This window comes from Mchenga conophoros, linkage group LG11 (assembly GCF_057382185.1).
Source record: "Mchenga conophoros isolate Kocher_MC1m ecotype Shallow Benthic linkage group LG11, M_conophoros_male_GT1.1, whole genome shotgun sequence".
NCBI classification, from domain to species: Eukaryota; Metazoa; Chordata; class Actinopteri; order Cichliformes; family Cichlidae; genus Mchenga; species Mchenga conophoros.
Window position 1 is genome coordinate 2946813 of NC_140536.1, and position 17728 is coordinate 2964540.

General features: G+C 41.0%; 1 long non-coding RNA gene across 1 annotated transcript; it reads right to left on the reverse strand.

Moving 5' to 3' along the window:
• Positions 1–1112: 1112 nt before the first annotated feature.
• Positions 1113–13125, reverse strand: LOC146563443 (uncharacterized). The gene is made up of 2 exons (XR_014894315.1): positions 12883–13125; positions 1113–1474 (listed from the first exon to the last, which is right to left on the reverse strand). It is a non-coding gene; the product is annotated as an uncharacterized LOC146563443 (long non-coding RNA).
• Positions 13126–17728: the final 4603 nt, after the last annotated feature.

Sequence of the window (17728 nt, forward strand, 5' to 3'; positions counted from 1 at the left end):
TGCTTTATCTGAATTCATGGTACTGCAATGTACAATATTGAGTCCTATTGGCTTTTTTGGTTGTTTGAAAATGTGCCTTCTGAATAAACAATGAACATCAAAGACTGCAGTGCTTTATATAAAGTAGACTAGTGTGTTCCCCCTGATCTGTAAGTGTTTGCATATGATGCAAGTATGTGTCACTTTGTCAACAGAGTTACATTTTGACAAAGGAATGTCAGGTTTTGACAGCAGAGTTTAGGTTTTGAGAGTAGAGTTTCAATTTGGCACAGATGTGAATGGTATATTTCCCAGTGTTGTGTCATGTTTACTTGTGTTTGGAGTTTTGGCACAATGAGCGAAGTTTTGCAAAATGTGTTCAAGCAACGGGCAAAAACTGTAACTGCAATATTATAACGTTGCAAGCAATCACAAACTATATTCTCTTTAACTCTGATGTATATTAAGGAATCCATCCTCAACAGTTTCTCTTTGACACCCACACGTAAATCAAACAATCACGTTATCCTCTTCTGTTCTCTGGTCACGCCTCTGAGCTGAGGACATGTGGATGACAGTGTCAGTGAGTATAGGAAGAAGAAAATAAAGTTGATGTAACTGAAGTGCTGAAAAATGAAACGAGTGTAAGCTGATGAGTTAGAAGTGGGTGCAGTGGGTGGTTATGAAGTGGAGGAGGAAGACAGGAAAACAGCAGAACCTGGTTTCATGACTTTCAAGAAAGTGACTTTTTTGTAGGGCTGTCAAGGTTAACGAGTTAATGCGTCATCACGATTAACTTGTGTTGTCCTTGGGACATTTTTGTCCCCAAAAGAAATCCTATCAAAAATGTGTTTTTTATTCATCAAATGATCTGAAAATAACAGAAGTTATTCACTACTATGCTGTGCACAATTGGAGTTTTAAGTAATTTGATTTATTTATGGGTTTTTTATTGGATTTTATGACATCTCTTGTCCCCGGGGACAAAAATGTCCACAAAGTACAAAATGTTGCAAAGGGCCATATTTTCACACCATACTGCTTTCAAACATCTTTGATCTTGGGTCACTGATGTGTGGGGTCAAACAAAGGTCATAACAACAACAGGCAGCACAATGAGGAGGCAGGTGCTCTACATTCAATCCAATTTCATTTATATACCACAAAATCGCTACAACAGTTGCATCAAGGTGCTTCATATTGTAAGGTAGACCCTACAATAACACATACACAGAAAGTTCCCCTCCATTGCACTGGAGGCTTGTGAGCTAATTTTTTTACCATGTTGTGCAAAGGAAAGACCGGTAGAACAATGCATATATTGTCCTCTGGTGTAATGAGGAGGAAGAATTCATCTTCAGGAAGATCCAGGGTTAGAAGATAAAGAAAATATTGCAAATATTTAGATCAAATATTTAGATCATCAGCTCCGGCAGCTTCAGGTGGGTTTTGATGAAGCTTTTCACTGTAGTCTCCGCGTCTTCTCCAGCAGATTCTGGAATACCAGAAAATACGAGATTATCTCTCATGCTACAGGCTTTTAGATCAATAACTGTCTCTTTTTTTATTTTCTCTATTTAGCTGGGTAACATTACAGTGAGACATTTCACTGACCCTGAAACAAATGCTTCCCAGGAAAAAACTACAAGTCGTGACCAAATTCTTTCACCATGAGTGGCAGCAATGTCCATTCTACAAAATTCTCCGTTTTCATGCCTGTGGAGTTTATTATATAGACGTGTTGGAAGTGTAAAGACTGTAGCTGTGTCCCAAAACATCGGCTGCATCCTTCGAAGGACCCAGCCCACGTAGACCACGAAGGCCGGGTCCTCCGAAGACCGAGAAGACCGGAAGTGCGAGACTGTGAAATGGGACGGTCTAGCCTTCAGATTTGTGTCACCGCTGGGACGGTGGAGTTTAATAAACTCGGCCGTCTGCTCCTTGCTATCTAAAATATAACAGGACACTGGCGTAAATTCTCACCGTCTCATATTTCTGTTTAATCAGTTTTCTGTTTGACGTTTAGTCAGCTGTGTGAAAATCCCGGAGGAACCGACCCGATGGATTAATAAAGTTGTATTTAATCTAATAACTTTGATCTCAGCCAAACCGATTTACTCCAGAACAAACAAAACACCGAAAAAAGCCCAACAATTACATTTTTAAGTTATCTGAGTGACTTATATATCATGTTTAACCTGAGTAGCGAAAAACCGGAAAACGATGACGCCGGGAGTCCGCTGCTCTCGCCGGCTGGAGTGACCATTGAACCCCCTGGCTTGCTATCGAGCGGGTGGGTAACAGACGTCGCTGAAAACGTCGGCACACTTTTGCAAATATACGATGTCTTGATAAACCAAGCAGATATTTGTAATTTACACAGCTACTTTCTCCCCTGGAAATATGTTAAAAGTTTATTTTGTGACCCAGAAAGATTAATAAGAGTAATTTTAAAACTTAGTAGCGGCCGCCATTGTTGGCAGCTGAAATTTGGCTGGGCTGCGCTGAATTCTGGGATATGGTGGGCCACGAAGGACACACCTGACCCATCCTTCAAATTCAGGGAAATGAAGGACACATTTGAGGGCTGCATTTCGAGCAGCCTTTGAATTGGGACAGCCTTCGTCGCGTCACTGTGACGTAATCGGCCTTAAAATGTGGCCTTTAAGGCTGCAGACCCTGAATTGGGATACAGCCAGAGTCACTACCCGATCCATACCGGAAACCCGATCGGTACCACGCATGTGGAAAACACCACTACTTCCGCTCGAAGCATTTTACGATAGTTACGGGTCAGAGTATCTGTTAAGATGTTAAGAATAATAGGTATCTCTTAAAATATTTTCTATAATGAAACATTTCAAGTTAATGTACGAAAAATAAAAAGATAGGTACAGATCAGGACTCCCCGATCCTTACTGCACATGTGCAGATGTTTTCTTCTTCTTCTGTTTCGTTTAACGGCAGTTAAACAAGTTTAACATTCAGAAACCTAAAGTATGTATCAGCAGCAGAATGTTTGTTACAGTTACATGAAGCTTTGAGTATTTTGGATTAGTAGCACTGCTGTGTTTGTTGCATCATTTGCTGTAATTGTTTATATGCTTTATACACGTCCTTCTCAAAAAATTAGCATATTGTGATAAAGTGCATTATTTCCTGTAATGTACTGATAAACATTAGACTTTCACATATTTTAGATTCATTACACACAACTGAAGTAGTTCAAGCCTTTCATTGTTTTAATATTGATGATTTTGGCATACAGCTCATGAAAACCCAAAATCCCTATCTCAAAAGATTAGCATATTACATCCGACCAATAAAAGAAAAGTGTTTTAATACAAAAAAGTCCAGCTTCAAATTATTATGTTCAGTTATGCACTCGATACTTGGTCGGGAATCCTTTTGCAGAGATGACTGCTTCAATACACCAGGATCCTGTTTGTGGACTTCAGCTCTGCCTTCAACACCATCCTTCCAGACCATCTCCGAGGCAAGCTTTCCCAGATGAATGTGCCTGATCCCATCTGCCGGTGGATCACTGACTTCCTGACGGACAGGAAGCAGCACGTGAGGCTGGGAAAGAATGTCTCGGACTCCCGGACCATCAGCACCGGCTCCCCTCAGGGCTGTGTTCTTTCTCCTCTGCTCTTCTCCCTGTACACCAACTGCTGCACCTCCACCCACCAGTCTGTCAAGCTAATCAAGTTTGCAGATGACACCACCGTTATTGGGCTCATCTCTGACGGGGATGAGTCTGCCTACAGGAGGGAGGTTGAACGTCTGGTGTCCTGGTGCAGCCACAACAACCTGGTGCTGAATGCCCAGAAGACAGTGGAGATTATTGTGGACTTCAGGAAGCACACAGCCCCACTCCCCCCCATCATCCTGACTGACACCCCCATCACCTCTGTGGACTCATTCCGCTTCCTGGGTACCACCATCACCCAGGACCTGAAGTGGGAGCCCACCATCACCTCCGTCATTAAGAAAGCCCAGCAGAGGATGTACTTCCTGAGGCAGCTGAAGAAATTCAACCTGCCAACACGGACGATGATGCAATTCTACACTGCAATCATCGAGTCCATCCTCACCTCCTCCATCACCGTGTGGTACGCTGGAGCCACTATCAGGGACAAACTGAGACTGCAGCGTGTTGTGCGCTCTGCTGAGAAGGTGATTGGCTGCAGACTCCCATCTCTGCAGGACCTGTACACCTCCAGGACACTGCGGCGTGCAGCTCAGTCACAGCTGACCCTTCTCACCCTGGACACAGTCTGTTTGACCTGCTCCCCTCAGGCAGGAGGCTCCGGTCCATTCGCACCAGAACCTCTCGCCATAAGAACAGTTTCTTCCCCTCTGCTGTTGGACACATGAACAATAAACGTACGACTGTTCCCACCACTAACACATGACCCTACGCTGTGTCACTGCATCATTCTATGTTTGGCACTGATCACCACCTGCACTCATGCACATATCTTTCTACGTAGCACTCTTAATTCTTATTCTTACTTTTATTTTTTCATGTCTATTTAAGCGCAATTTATGACAGTATGTTTGCACTGAAGCACCGCAGCAATTTCCTAATGTTGTAAACCTGCTCAACATTTGGCAATAAAACCCTTTCTGATTCTGATTCTGCTTCAATGGGGCATGGCATGGAGGCAATCAGCCTGTGGCACTGCTGAGGTGTTATGGAGGCCCAGGATGCTTCGATAGCGGCCTTAAGCTCATCCAGAGTGTTGGGTCTTGCGTCTGTCAACTTTCTCTTCACAATATCCCACAGATTCTCTATGGGGTTCAGGTCAGGAGAGCTGGCAGGCCAATTGAGCACAGTAATACCATGGTCAGTAAACCAGTTACCAGGGGTTCTGGCACTGTGAGCAGGTGCCAGGTCGTGCTGAAAAAGGAAATCTTCATCTCAATAAAGCTTTTCAGCAGATGGAAGCATGAAGTGCTCCAAAATCTCCTGATAGCTGCATTGACCCTGCCCTTGATAAAACACAGTGGACCAACACCAGCAGCTGACATGGCACCCAGACCATCACTGACTGTGGGTACTTGACACTGGACTTCAGGCATTTTGGCATTTCCCTCTCTCCAGTCTTCCTCCAGACTCTGGCACCTTGATTTCCGAATGACATGCAAAAGTTGCTTTCATCCGAAAACAGTACTTTGGACCACTGAGCAACAGTCCAGCGCTGCTTCTCTGTAGCCCAGGTCAGGCGCTTCTGCCGCTGTTTCTGGTTCAAATGCGGCACCTGTAGCCCATTTCCTGCACACGCCTGTACACGGTGGCTCTGGATGTTTCTACTCCAGACTCAGTCCACTGCTTCCGCAGGTCCCCCAAGGTCTGGAATCGGTCCTTCTCCACAATCTTCCTCAGGGTCCGGTCACCTCTTCTCGTTGTGCAGCGTCTTCTGCCACACTTTTTCCTTCCCACAGACTTCCCACTGAGGTGCCTTGATACAGCACTCTAGGAACAGCAATTTCTTTCTGTGTCTTACCCTCTTGCTTGAGGGTGTCAATGATGGCCTTCTGGACAGCAGTCAGGTCGGCAGTCTTACTCAGTTTTGAGTAATGAACCAGGCTGGGAGTTTTTACAAGCCTCAGGAATCTTTTGCAGGTGTTTAGAGTTAATTCGTTGATTCAGATGGTTAGGTTAATAGCTCGTTTAGAGAACCTTTTTGTGATATGCTATTTTTTTGAGATAGGAATTTTGGGTTTTCATGAGCTGTATGCCAAAATCATCAATATTAAAACAATGAAAGGCTTGAACTACTTCAGTTGTGTGTAATGAATCTAAAATATATGAAAGTCTAATGTTTGACCCATTTAGCAGACGTCAGCCTGTTTAAGGCTCTGATATCTATTCTGTGTGACTTACAGCAGTTATGACATGGTCTGATTTTCTCACCCAATAAAGGAATATTTCATATATCAGTCTACTCTTCATTTTATCAGAAACAGTTATCACAGCTCGTACATTTTCCTTTTTACACATGTATGTAAGCATTGAGCCAAATTTAGTAATGCCAACGTATTAATCACGTCATCCTTTAAAAAACTTACGTTCATCACCCTGGGGACCGTTTTCTGCCACGCCCGAAAAATGCTATAAAAAGATTATATATTCATATTTTTTTCCACTTTAAATTAGCCAGTCTTTTAAAACTACTTCTCCCTGAACTATTCATGTAAAGTTTTAATTATATTTCGGGGGTTTTAACCCTTTTAATCGCAGTTTAATTACATGAGCGCACTGTTTTTTTTAGCCCCCCAAAACAAAACTAAATATTAAAAAAAAAAACATTTGAAGTAATATTTGATTGTTATTATAATTAGGCCTTTAGATGGACTAAAGATTGGCACCAACCTTCATTTCGATCGCCTTTTTTTTTTTTTTTCAGGACCAGAAAATGGTCTCCAGGCGGCAAATGCTCCTCCTCTAGGCCGAAATAAGTGCATCCTCCCGGGTTAACTCCCGACGATGACCGGGGCATGTTGCGTCGGACCCCTTTTTCCCACACACATGTCCGGTACCACGTCACAACAAATATGTCATTTCCTGTTGATTAAAAAAAAAAAGCACCCTCAAACGGTCCTAGGGGCCAAAAATGGTCCCGCCCGATCAGCGGGCGAAGCCGCTGCTGCACGCCGGAAATGAGGCTTCGTTTCCCGCAGGTCTGTTTAAGCAGCCCGCTGTTTTCCAGCCCGGGGTCAAATGTGGAGCAAGGGCGCCACCCGGTGGACAAATAAAAAAATTACAACTCTAAGGCCAGTACTGCAAACGGAAACGGAAACATAACCGATCACGATCGATTTGACCGTAATTTTTTTGCCGTGAAAAATAGCGTTTATAATGGGTTTCAATGGGGCACAAAACGGTCCCTAGGGTGATGAGTGTGAGTATTTTTGCTGCTAAGCCGTGTTAGGCTGATGTAAGAAAATCAGACTGAAAATTTGAATTTTTTACAAAAACGAAACCGGGTGGCAAGTTTGGCTATGTTACACCCAACACAGCGGAAATGGCTTTCATACGAATGAAAAAAGTTTTTTTTTTATTTTTATTTTTTTTATTTTTTTATTTTTTTTTTATTTTTTTTATTTATTTATTTTTTAATTAAACTTTATTTACAAACAACAGTTTAACATACAAGGCACCATCATTAATCCGATTATGTTACATCCTCGGTTGAGCATTATAGCAAAACAAACAAACAAACAAAACGAACAAAAAAAAAAACCCAAAAACAACAACAATAAGCACAAAGTTAAAAGAGTTAGCACAAAAATAAAGAACAGTCATTGAAGGATTCGAACCAAAGGCAAAAACTAACGTGCAAAAAAAGGGCAGTCGTGATTATAAAAAAGGGAGTTTTTTGTTTTTTTAACATAGGTTAAACTCTTTAAATAAAACAACAAGTTTATGGGCTTTCATGTTATTCACAAGTTTCAGCGATTTAGCCCAGAGTCTAAAGTCATTCAGCCATCTGTTTATACATGGTTTAGCTTTAAAGTATCTGCATTTGTGAATAAAAATTTTTCCCATTAACAAAATCGTCCTAATCAACAGGTCAAAATCTGCATTCTCAGCAAGTATTCCAAATTTTATTACTGTCACCGTCAAATGTGGTAACTGAATTCTCCTGGACTGTAGCCAGCTCCACATGTCAGTCCAGAAGGAGTGCACTGATTCACAGTAGAAAAACAAGTGATCCAGACTTTCAATATCATTTTCACAAAATGTGCAGGCGTTCACATCTAAATTAAATTTCCGTCTTAAGAATTCATTGGTTGGATAAACCTCATTAATGATTTTAAAGTGAACCTCTTTTACTTTAGGGGAAAGAGGAAGTGAAATATACTTTTTTCTTATCGCCTTAACCTCCATGGTCTCAAATTCTTTAAGGATATAATTTCTTTTAACCGGATTAGGGAAAATTTCGTTTATCAAAATATTCCTGATCACTTTGTTTGTAAACCTGCTGTCACCAAATTCAACTCCAGCTATGCAGAGCTGCCTCAGTCCAGGAGAAATTTTAGAGTGCACAATATCTTCTTTTATCATTGATCTCAAAGGGACTGGAATGGCTTTCACTAGGGATTTATATCTCTTAACAGTACATCTTACATCAAATTTCTCACAAAACGTCTCATGCTTTAATAAGACCCCATTATCATCCATAAAATGAGCTACAGCCCAAATCCCTTTAGATCTCCATTCATCCACGTACACAGATTTCCTACACAAACGAATATACCTGTTGTTCCATATAGGGGTATTGTGAGGAGTAAAGTTATGTTTGTAGATTAATTTCCAGTAGAGAAGGACCTGCTGATGGAAAGCTGAGAGTTTAACAGGTAACGAACTGCAATCAAAGTCACAACGTAACAAAAAGTCTATTCCACCCATTTTGCCAAAAATCACACTGGGAATAATGTTCCAAAAGGAATTTTTGTTCCTAATGAAAGATCTTAACCATTTCAGTTTTAGTACACCATTCATAACATCAAAGTCAATGGCATTAGCCCCACCCTCTTCATAATTCTTAATCATATCATTTTTCTTTATATAATGACATTTGTTCCTCCATATGAACCTAAAATTAAGATTATTTATAGATTTAATTAGTTTTGGAGATATGGGCAGAGAAAAGGCTGGATAGATTAGTCTGGACAGACTGTCCATTTTGGTTAGCAAAATTCTCCCAAACAGAGTTATGTCCATTTGCAGCCACCTGTTTAAAATTGACTTACACTTTTCTATATTGGCACAGATATTCTTATTTTCAGTTGATGTCTTATCCTTGCAAATTACAATGCCCAGATACTTAACCTCTTTTTTAATCTGTATATTATCTATTGCTTGCAGGGTACACTCATGCAGAGCTAGAATTTCGCATTTATTAATATTCAGCTGTAGGCCAGAAGCTTTGGAGAAATGGTTGATCGCCTGTAAGGCTAAAGGAATCTGGTCCTCATTTCTTAGAAACAGGGTGGTATCATCTGCCAGCTGACTGATTATTATCTGTTCACCCATCACAGTTAACCCCTCAATGTGACTGTTTTTAATCAAAATAGACAACAGCTCAGCAACCATGATGAACAGAAGTGGTGAGCTGCTACATCCCTGCCTTATCCCTCTATTAACCTCAAACCTTGAACATGTACCATGTTCTAGCAAAACAGAGCTGTTAATGTCATTATATAGCATCTCTATAACATTGACAAATTCCTCTCCAAAACCAAAAGACTGCAGAGTTTTTAATATGAACGTATGTTCAACTGAGTCAAATGCTTTGTAAAAATCCAAGAACAGGATGTATCCTCTCTCTTGGATTAATTCACTGTATTCAAGGAGGTCCAAGACCAGCCTAATATTGTTATGAATTAGTCTTCCTTTCAAAAAACCTGATTGTGTTTCACTGATGATGTTTGAGATGCCTTTCTTTAGCCTCTCAGCTACAGCTCCAGACAGGATCTTATAGTCAGTGTTTAGTAAGGTGATGGGTCTTAAATTGTCTAAAATTCTTTTATCCTTGCCCGATTTAGGAATCAGGGTTATCAACCCTTGTTTCATGCTCGGCATCAGTTCTCTTTTCTCTATCGATTCCTTTAATGCATCAAACAATAAAGTTCTTAGGTCCTTCCAGAAGAATTGATAAAAATTAGTAGTGAGTCCATCTGTCCCTGGGGACTTGTTTAATGCCATTTTCATGACCACCAAATCCAGTTCCTCAATTTTAAACTCTGAATCACACAGATCTTTGAAAGGCTTGTCAATACATGGGATGAGATCATGAATCTTATCAAAGAAACTATCAGAATCAGCTGCTGAATATTCTGAGGAGTACAATTTGGAATAAAAAGTGAAGACTTCCTTTTCAATCTTTCTGAAATCTTTACATTCAGTCCCATTTATCAACAAGCTTGAGATTAGATTTCTCTGCTGTCTGCACTTTTCCAGCTTACTAAAATATGAAGAGTTCTTTTCACCTGCCTCAATCCACTTGGCTCTCGATCTTATAAAGGCACCGTGGGCTTTCTCTAGGTAAAGATCGTCCAATTTAGATTGTAACTCCATCAATTTATTCTTCTCTTGCACGTTTAGTTTTTCTTTACTACAGCACTGAGTTATTTCACGAAGTAAATTACTTTCATATTCCCGTTTTTCCCTGTTCAGTTCTTTGCAGAATTTTATAGTGAATTCTCTGATTTTGAATTTAACAAATTCCCATTTCTGTATATTACCCACTACTGAGTCATCATTTTTATATCTATAATTATATGTCTAATTTTATCACAAAACTTGTCCTTATTTAAAAGGCTGGCATTAAATTTCCAATATCCTCTGCTACTACGTTTCGTCCTTGTTGGTTCTAAGACAAGATCAATGAAACAGTGATCAGAAAGGGGTGCTTTGGAGATTTTAGATTGTGAAGTACACCTCAAAATGTCATCGCTCACTAACCAATAATCAAGTCTTGACCTGCTTTCTCCATTAGGTTTAAACCAAGAATAATTCTTAACTCCAGGATTCAAACTTCTCCAAATGTCTGTAAAATTATTATCACTAGAAAAGTTCTCAATAATGTTATTCTGTTGCCTCCTTCCTAAGCGAGGAGGCCATCTGTCCATCCATTCATCTGGTGTCATGTTCCAGTCTCCTCCTACTAGGATGTAATCTGTGGGGTACATAACTTTAAACTCTGAAATAACATTTGTTAGATTTTCCAATAGACTTTTATTTTGACCCTCATTATTATGTCCATAAAGATTTGTAACAATTAGAAATATACCTTCGCTCTTCAAGACTGCAGTTAACCAATGACCCTCACTATCAGCTTTATATGTTATAATCTCCCCTGGGAACTTATTAAAACAAATCGCCACACCTCCAGATCTGTTAGATCCATGACTGAAAAGAATCTTGTCTCCCCACTGATTAGCCCAAAAGGTAGCATCGGCATTCACAGAGTGAGTTTCTTGTAAAAACAGACAATGACATTTTTGCCCCTTGCAAAATAAAAAAAGTGCCTTTCTCTTAACAATTTCCTTCAAACCCCGAACGTTTAATGAACCAAAAGAAATTTTTGAGTGAACCATAATAAGAATATGCTAAGAAAATAACTTCTATTTTTTAAAAAAAGAAAAGAAAAATATATAAATATGAGTTTAAATTGTAACACTTGTCACCAACTCAGTGACTAATAACCTTTAACTTTAAGTAGAACTCTTTTGTCCCATTAATAATATTCCACTGTATACAGTCTTACATCAAGTCTTTCATTCAACGTCAACGATCCTCCGTCCTTCGATGTATCCATGAGGACCCCGGAAAAAGGCCCGTTTCCCAGCCCGTCTGGCTTGTTCAATTTGCGGCCACAGCCGCCTCCTCTCTTCCCAGTCCTCCCGCGGCAGTACCTCAGCGAAGTGGAAACCCCCGTTCTTACAGACAGCCGAATCTTTGGTGCGACGCCAAATCTCCTCTTTCACGTGTCTCAGAGCAAACAGAATGATGATATGTCAGACCTTGTTCTCAATCTTCTTCCCAACTCTATGCACCACATCCACAGATTCTTCAAGCTTTGATATCAGGTGCGATCTTGCCAAGAATTCCAATAACCAGCGATCTGACATCTTCATCTCTTTTCTCTTCTAATCCTTTAATCCGGAGGCACCACCTCATTTTGTACCTTTCTTGCTCTCTCACTCTCTCCTTGAGATCGTAGTTATCTTTGGTCACGAATGAAAAAAGTGGCACAAAAAGAGCCCAGTATGACGTGAGGGTTTAAACAAACAATATTTGTCTCTTATATATAATACATCTGTATATACACTGTCACAGATACTCGACTTTGAGTGAAGATGTAAGGTGACAGGAAATAACTGCAACTTGAATCTTTACTAAACCTCAGAGTTCAAGTTCACTGCTGTAATAACTAATAACGATTAATATAATATTGGCCATATTATATTTACATTACCACAGTGAGATGACTTTAGTCTCATGAGCAACATTAACTAATTGTTGTTTACTAGCTAATCTTAAATGACTGTTCAGCACAGACATGAAGCCCAACAATCATGTTTACAGTCCTGTGGTCTCAGCCTCAGATACTCAGCTAATCAAAGTGATGTCATGACAAAAATGAATGACCAACAAAACATTTTTCTCCTTCATTTCTGTCAAACAAAGCTGAATGTAACGTGTGTCGCGGTTAGTATCATGGTTGCTAGGCAACCTGAACAGCGCGACAAAGGCCCATTTCACGAGCCTCTCACTTCCGCACTTCTCGTACTTGTAGTACTCACCGTACTATAAGTACCGAGCTCGTACTCCGAAGCATGCGGTCGCTGGATTGGGACACAGCCTGAGAGCTCCTCGATCCCGGATCGTGAGACTGCCCTTCAGTTGTCCAGCTTGCTACAGTGAAGTTAATTGTACCAACGGCTGCCTCTGTTATTTCCCGGCAGGAGTACGGAAGAAGACACGGCACGGGAGTCAGGGGCGCGCACGGAGATTTATTGCGTAATATTTACATCACTGTAAATAAACGCAACTGCATTCATCGCACACAGTCCCGCGTTTTGGGCCCTATTTCCCCCACATCGCCACGGTCTGCCAGCGCAACCGTGACAGATAACTTCAAAGTCCTGCAAATGTAAAACTTTAAAAAGATCACAGCAGCTGAGGACATGTCGCTGTTGTATCGGGATTGTTTAACATTATTTAAAAGTAGGAATTTCAAAAATATCAACAAAGGGAAATTTCACACAGAAAAAGGGTAAAAAAAAGCTATAAATCAACAACTTTGAAATAACCATGGTGGCGTTTGGAGTACACATTGCTGAGTTTACAAGGTGCACCTAAAGGTATCAAGAATTTCCTACCGTCGTCCGCACTTTCAAACGTACACCGCCATGTAGAGCCAGGGGGGGATTCTTATTAAAAGGTACAGCTGTCCGCGTCGGACACCTCCGGGATGGACTTTTCCAGAAATGACAGCGTGTCTGATCCCATTGCGACAGGCTGTCCACTCCAGATGTGGACTGCCAGTCAAGCAGTTTATCTTCCTAACCAGAGACCTTTGCATTCTTAAGCTCTTAACCGCTGCTCCGGATCAAAGCATTACGCTCTGTTGCGTCACTCGGTGACATCACAGTGAGCGAACGCTGCCTTTGATCCAAAAGGTATAAATAGCCTGCTACACCCGCCTACTGACAGAACCTGCCAGCTTCATACTGCGGTCACATTGTTTTTGCCCAGGTGTAAAACTTTAGATATATTTGTGAAAAAATGGTTTCGGATTCGTCTTCGTCGTCTTATGACAGTGATGAGGGTTTACAAAGGAACGCCCTCATTCAAAGTAAAACATGTAAATACATGGTATATAAGCTCCTCGGACAAGGAAGCTTTGGGAGAGTGGTGGAATGTGTAAAATTAGACACTTTTGAAAGGGTAGCAGTCAAGGCAGCTAAAAGGGAATACAACAAGTTTGCTTGGAAAGAGGCCGCTGCTGTAAAAGAACTGAGTGTTCTGGATAGGGATCGGTGCAATTTGGTAAAGTACTACGAAGTTTTCGAGTACAAACATCGCACCTTCATTTCAATGGAAATGCTAGACATTAGTCTGCATGATTTCGTGACTAAAAGGTCTCGCGGTCCACTGGCTCTCTGTGATATTCGGGTCATTTTAAAGCAGATGTTTGTGGCTCTTACCGCTCTGAAGAGCAGAGGTATGATGCATGCAGACATCAAACCTGATAATATCATGCTTGTAAATCAGTCTCAACAGCCATATAAAGTTAAACTTATTGATTTTGGTTTTGCCACAAGTCCTGCAAAAATTCCACCTGGCACTATTATTCAGGCCCTTAGTTACAGGGCCCCTGAGGTCATGTTGGGCATACCGGTGACTGAATCGGCAGACATGTGGACTCTCGGTTGTGTCGCAGCTTTTCTATACTTGGGCCACCGCCTGTTTTTCAACAGGTGTGAATATCAAATGATGCAAGGTTTTGTTCACATGCTTGGTCAGCCTAGTAAACGCATGTTACAGGAAGGGAAGTACAGTACGAAATATTTCTGGATGAGGAAAGGGATAATAGAACGCACATGGGTACTGAAGACACCAGCTCAGTATTCAGCATCTACAGGCACTGTGATCAAACAAAGTACAACAATCACAGACAAATATGCATGCATAGATGATTTAGCCAAACACCACCCACAGCCAAACACAGAATCCGAAGTGGAAGACACAGCGGCATTTTTAAGCCTGCTCAAATGGATGCTGTGTGTGGATCCTGTAAAAAGAATCACACCTGTTGAGGGTCTGGGACATCGTTTCATTACAATGAAACATCTTCCTGAGGACCCTGCAGTAGATTGCTACACCAAGTCATCCTGCACGAGCATGGAAGTGTGCCCACTCCTCAGTCTAGAAAATGAAATCGACAGCTTTGTTACCACCAGTGAAATCAAAAGGAACAGCCAACAGAGCGGTGGGAGATCTAGACGGGCTTCCACTTTTAACAACTGTGTGACTGCAGCTAAAATCCAAAGAAACCGACAGAGAAGAGCAGCTGCACGCAAAAAGAATCTGCCTGCATTTCGCAGGTTGGCATGGCAAGAAGAAGATGACAAGTCTTGTAGTCTGGGTGTCAAAGAAAAGCCTGGGATGACCCAGATACAGCTGGTAGGATCTTCCTCTGAATTCAGTGATTTAGATTCTAGCACAGAAAGTACAGACAGCAGTGAAGGAATAATCACACCAAAGCCTCCGAAAGGTCGGCTTTCATTAGGGAAAAGGATCAAAAACTTTTTCTTAAGGCTATTTTGCTTTTCTTCATATGATGAAGAATCTTAAGATCAACCCTCCCCAACCGGTCGTGGCAGATGGCCGCCCCTCCCTGAGCCTGGTTCTGTCACAGGTTTCTTCCTGTTAAAAGGGAGTTTTTCCTGTCCACCGTTGCCAAAGTGCTTGCTCACAGGGGATCATCAGATTGTTGGGGTTTCTTTCTTATATTGTAGGGTCTTTACTCTACAGTATAAAATGCCTTGAGGCAACTTTGTTTTGTTGAAAATTGTTTTTTTTAATGTACAAAATAAAATGTAATCAACTTGAATCAACTCTTACTCTCAAGTGTTTTTGTTTTGTCGCTGGTGTCACTGCCTCTCCGTCCGCCACTTTTTGATAAGTGTTAACCTGATCTGCTTCAGATTGAATTGATCGGGGCCCTGGTAGCTCCACAGTTCAACTTGAGGTGACTGGATGAGGGCTGGTCTCAGCACTGCGGTTCTTTGTTGTGTGGTGTGAAAATAAATGGCCAGCTCTTGTTCCCACTGATGCAAATTACGATTTCATGCAGTGAAGTCATAACAACAACCGGTTTAAACTGGTTTGTTGTCTGGATTTTGAATGTCTACCTTTTTATGTTTACTTAGGTTAACAGTCTGATCATATTCTGATTCTTGACAATAATCTGCTTTTCTTGTCACATAATAAAAAGGCATATAACTCTGTATTTACACAAAGTTAGACAGTTCAAATGAAGGTGTAATACACTGATTACAAATCATTTAGCTCATTAATGACTGTAGCTTTTGTATGTTCCTCATCTTCTCCTAGACAAGTGGATATAGTATATATGTTATATGTAGTTTATATGGTTTTGGTTTTATATATGTATTTTTAGAAAATGAATTAGTTCACTTACAGGCTGCCACAGCTTACGCTGCAGAGCATTCTGGGTAGCTAGTTCAAATGGGTTGCATCAGACTCCTGAACTGAAGAACTGAGAAGAAACTTCTAGCATCAGTTTTGGTCAACTTCACAGCACTGATGATAGATCCACACTGTGTGAACTCTTGTCCAGAGCTCTTACATTCAGTCAATCGGCTACAGCTGCCGTCTACAGCTTTAAATTACAATCTGGTTTCTACAAGTCCTGCTGAAAAACCAGTGTCCTTTTCTAGCTACAGCTTCCAATGATAGTGTTCATTGATTCCACACTTTCAGTCTGATGACACTCTCTGCCAAAATGAGAAGCTTTCCAAGCAGATGCAAGAGGGGATTTGCTGACACCTGCTGACATAATGGCCTGCATCAGACGCTATCTGGAATTTGGTCTTTCAGGAAATCAGACCCTACAGAGGCTGTGCAGTTAGTCCAACTCCTCCAGTATTGCACAGCAATAAGTGCTATTGCCAGAAGCTTTGCTGTGTCTCCCAGCACAGTGTCAAGAGCATGGAGGATATTTGAGGAGACAGAAAGTTACTCTAAGAGAACTGAACAGGGCTGTAGAAGGTTCTAACACATCAGGAGAACCGGTATCTTCTCCTTTGTGCATGGAGGAAGACGAGCTCTGCCAGAGCTACAAAATGACCTCCAGCAGCCCACTGGTATGAATGTGTCTGATCAAACAAACAGAAACAAAGAAACGCAAAGCAGGAGATGAAGCGCCGCTGAATGTTTCCAAACCAACTTCATTCTGAGCCAAAGACTAGAAAACATGGTGAAGCAAATCTTCCCTTTGGCTTCACCTGCACAGGTGCTGAGGTAGGTCTCCCTGCAGAACTGGTTTCCCCTGCATCAGGAGCAGCGCTGGGCTCTTCAAATCACGGACAAACAGGATCCCACATTCTTGATTTTTAGTTCACAAACACTTGTTGTAATGACTAACTGCTCCTGACATGTTGGAGATGTTTGCTCTTTATACAGTAAAGTTACAGCTGGATACAAATAATATCAGGCTGATCCTGCCACGATTTTGTGTTTAAACCCATTTTGCACAGAGAGGCATTTTTTGACAAATGTATTGATGCAATGTTGAATATTATTACACAGGAAAAAACAACTACACGTAAAATAATCCCACCGTGACGCCTCTGCCTTTGTAAACAGAGGGACAGTAACTGCATGTAAACCTGCAGACAGTCAGATTAACAGTATTTTGTCTCTATCTGCTATTCTGCAATTCATCCCATGTAAACAATAACGTGGCCACAGCGTGGCATGGAAAAAAGGCACATACCTCTGACATTGTTTGTACATGTAAACGCAAAAAAGGAGTTTTAAAAAATGTCAATTTTCAGTGATTCAAAATGTAATATAATCCACCCACTGTTATCATCTTCAATGCCCTGTACCAACACAGAGCAGAGCAGCTATCTGAACGCTACCCCAACAGAGGTCGATTATCTTGTTAATAATTTCACCTCCTCACTACGTATGACTCTGGATACTGTAGCTCCTGTGAAAACTAAGGTCTCTAATCAGAAGTACCTGACTCCGTGGTATAATTCTCAAACACGTAGCCTAAAGCAGATGACTCGTAAGCTGGAGAGGAAATGGCGTGTCACAAATTTAGAGGATCATCATTTAGCCTGGAGAAATAGTTTGCTGCTTTATAAGAAAGCCCTCCACAAAGCCAGAACATCTTACTATTCATCACTGATTGAAGAAAATAAGAACAACCCCAGGTTTCTCTTCAGCTCTGTAGCCAGGCTGACAAACAGTCAGAGCTCTGTTGAGCCAACCATCCCTTTAACGTTAACTAGTAATGACTTCATGAACTTCTTCACAAATAAAGTTTTTATCATTAGAGAAAAAATGACCAGTAATCATCCCACAGATGTAATATTATCTACAGCTACTCTTAGTACCATTGATGTTAAGTTAGACTCTTTTTCTCTAATTGATCTTTCTGAGTTAACTTCAATAACTTCACCAGTG